The sequence below is a fragment of the Sus scrofa genome, chromosome 6, assembly GCF_000003025.6.
Source record: "Sus scrofa isolate TJ Tabasco breed Duroc chromosome 6, Sscrofa11.1, whole genome shotgun sequence".
In the NCBI taxonomy this organism is placed as follows: domain Eukaryota; kingdom Metazoa; phylum Chordata; class Mammalia; order Artiodactyla; family Suidae; genus Sus; species Sus scrofa.
This window is the reverse complement of record NC_010448.4, coordinates 138,070,669-138,074,672: the sequence shown is the minus strand read 5'-3', so window position 1 is coordinate 138,074,672 and position 4,004 is coordinate 138,070,669.

The window sequence follows — 4,004 nt, the reverse complement described above, 5'->3', positions numbered from 1 at the left end:
TAAAAGTTATTTTGTTTTGAGCTGTGTTGTGAGTACATTTTAATATGAAACTTATTCATAGATGATTGCACTTCAGAAAAGAATACATGAAAATATCTAGTTTGCCAAGTTGTCTCTTTTGAACTAGCTAATAAAATTAATGTGAAAGAAGGGGCAGAGCACTCTTCAGAATGACACGTTGGGGTGTCCCAAGTCAGAAATAAGTGTGGGTCATAAGAATATATTTCTGAGGGTTGAAAAAGGAGGACTAGAAATATTTGGAGTTTGTGATCAACGTTTCTAGAGCAGAGACTCTTTACTTTTTCTTCCTAGTGAACCCTCTTTAGGGATTGTGATTCTGAGAGCTGAAATCTAAACCTCAGGACTTTATCCTATGTAGCAGTGGACACTTGTCTCGGAATCACAAAAGTAAGTAGTGCCACCCTCATTAATTTTCGAATTTAAAGAATTTAATCACTACTCATTTCTTGTCTTTTACGTACCTATCAGGAAAAAAAAAAAAGGTAGTGAGAAAAAAATTCTTAAGAATCTTAAGTTTGAGTCTTTGTTTAACTGCGCAGATTCACATCTGGATGAGGACTGAAAGTAATAGTGGAGTATTTGTAATTCTATTCTAGTAATCATAAATGCAACCAGAAAGCTATCACATGGATGTCAGTAACTTACTATCTGCCTCAAGCCAGAAGCAGCAAACCTAAGTTTCACTATGGGAGAAAGGAAGAAAAAAGTTTTGTTTTACTTACTTTTTTTTTTTTTTTTAAACTTGCTGCTCCAGTTAGAATTCTTTTGGCTAAAAATGAAGAACATAGCCAATAGTCACTCGATCTGATGTTGTGAAATTGATGCTAACTAATCTCCTTGGGTTTTTGTCTACCTGTCCAAAGCACGAAGTGGTGAGGTCAGCTTTACCTTTACCAGATGTGGAGGAAAACTCTTGTAGTCTAGCCAACATCGACACTGTTAGCAACTTATAGTATTTCCCAGCTGCATATGGTTGGCTCCGTTTAGCTGGGGAGGTGCTTGATTGTGAGTATTTCTTCTCCTCTCTCGTCTCTCCTGTGCTCACCATCTTCTCCCTGTTTCAGAGAAATTTACAAACCACATAGCTACCCTTTTTAGTTCCAAAGGCAAGTGACCAAAGCTGAAGTAAAACGTCCATAACAGAAAGGTTCAAAGCAGTCATAAGACTTAATATATCCTGCATATAAAGTTGTTAATAATGAGATGAATAAGAAAGTACTAAAAATGTATATGTGATACCAACATGGGGCTATGTTTTCACTTCTGTCAGTGAAACTCAGAGGTTCTAATTTTATAACTTAGAATAGGGAAGAATTGAAGTATTTCCATATCAGTAATTCTCAGTGTAAGCATGCCAGCACAGTACTTATTTGCTTGAAACTGGGGGTGACCAAACAACTTCTGTGAGGATTGGTTGAAGACTTTTTATTGTTGGATTAGCAAAGACCTGGGTAGCAAGTAAGTTATCTCTTAGGCATTCAGAGATTCATGAACTGTAAGAGGGTTGAGACAACTTTTTTGCTCTGCAAATCAATTGAGTCACCAATTCAGACATTAAAACTGAAGTCTCACTAAGTCAATATCCTTAAAGGGATTCTTGTTAGTAAGACAAGGTAGCTTTAACATGTAGTAGAAATTATACATTATGCAAATGTCATTCTTAAAATTCCTCATGACTTACTTTAAATTATAAGTACATCTGTTTTGAGTATCTCCTAAAGTATATTGTTAGAATTATAGTTCATGGTTTTAAAAATTGTTACAAGCATTTGAAAACTTATAGCTGTACTATTTCTTGACTTGGTAAACTATATAATTACACTAGTAGCATTATAAGACTAAGTGGGATCTTGGGACTGTGTAATGGCATGGAGGACTTGACTTTACCTGTTAGTAAAAGAAATTATTCTATTATTTAGAGCAGGAAGTCATTTGAATTGAAATATTCAAAAATATATTAGCCCAGAAAAAATTCTTAGTGACCTCCACCCCAGGATATAAAGAAACTGAAATTAGCACTATTTGATTTTGCTCTTTTGAAATACAACCAAATTTTTTGAGAAGAAATGGATCTAAATTCAAAACAAGTACACTAGATAATGTCTGATAACTATTTGCTTAGATTCAATCACACAGTAAAAACCATTTTATAGCCTCTTTTTCCCCTTTAATATAATAACCATCTTTCCAAGTGAAATACTCATCTACCAATATCATTTTATTTGATAATTTGGATAAAATATTGCTTGGATAAAACATTTTATTAGATATGTAGATTGTTTCTAATTTTTCATTGGAATGAATATAATCTAACATCGTGAGTGAGCATTTTCAGTATGTCCTGAGAGCCTTAGATGTATTTTGTTTAATGTTCACAGCCGCCTCATGAAACAGCTTCTATTATTATTACCCTTATTTTATAGACATGGAAATTTAAAAAGGAGTATGTCCAGTATCTCAGCGAGAAGTAACAAAGCCAGGATTTTAATCTAGCAGCTCAGTGACTCCAGATACCATACTCTTAACTTCTACACTTTAAGCATTTACTATTCTAGGTAACACAGATGAGCATCTTCACAGCCAGATTTTTATCCTCATCCTTATTTCCCAAGTATGAATTCATAGAAGTGCAGTAGATACGCATGGAGAGTTTTAAGACTCTTGAAAATGCGTCCATTGTTCCCAGGGTGCTACACTAATTTACGTCTCCACCAGCATTGTTGGAGGTGTCTTCCAGAGGACTTGTCTATCTTGACCATGAGTGGAATTAATATCAATGGTTTTTCCGATATGATAGTCAAAAATATAATTTTTAAAGCCTTACTTATTACTTGATAAGAAATTGTAGTTTACGTTTCAGAGATCTAGTTTCTTGTAAAAGGGGTAATGAAGTTAAACAGAAGCACCACCTTTATGACCTTTTTTCCTTCAGTTGTTCTGCTTATATGGCCAAGTGAACATTCTTTAGGATTTGTTCAGCCAAGGTATCATTCACTGGATATCAAATATTTTACTTTAGCACCTGAAACTCTTTATAACAGCAGATTTATTAGCTTTGTTGATGACTTTATTGGTATCTTCATTGTCAAGGCCCTTCATGCTTTTCAAACACGTTTCTATATGTCATCATGTTCCCATTCAGCAGATAGGGGAATTAAAATTGAAGGAACTTTGGTTAACATGATTAGGCCTTTGGTTTTAGTATGCAAGAGTTCTCCAGTGCATTGGATTATTTTTATATAGAGCTCTCAGGAGAATAAATGTGTAAGTGGTTCCCAATCACTTGAGTTTCATAAGCAACCACAAAGAAGATAGACTTTCATAGGCTTAGAGGGTGTGAAGACCCTTGCAGAAAACGCCCTTCTCCCTTTGTAATTGTGTCAGCAGTACTTACTAAGGGTCTACCAAGAATCTCTACTTGGTGGGGGCTGAGAGCACAGTTTAGAGGTGGACTCTGTGTGTGTGTGTGTGTGTGTGTGTGTGTGTGTGTGTGTGTGTGTGTGTGTGTGTGTATGTGTGTAGGGGATATCACAGGACGAAAGGAGGGAGGGAGGATAAGTAAGAAATGGTTTGAAAAAGAATGGATATCTGTATAACTGATCCACTTTGCTGTATACCTGAAACTAACAACAACTATACTCCAATAACATTAAAAAAGAAAGAAAGAAATATGGGATAATGAGTCCTGGGAGGGACTTGCTTTCCTATTGCATTCACAGTGTAATGTGGTAAATACTCTGTTGATTGAATGAGGTTAGTGGGAAAATAACTAGAATAATACTCATGCTTGAACATCCTAGGATAACTTCAAATCCCCAAAGAACTCTTCTTAAATTCGCAAAATAATCTTCTTTCAGCAAATATCTTTTATATTCCTTTTGCATTTTATATTCCTTTTTATACCGCTTAGCATGTATAAAACACCTGATTTTAGTTCTAACACCAAAGAACTGTGTAACTAGGACACTTAGCCTCCCTAGATA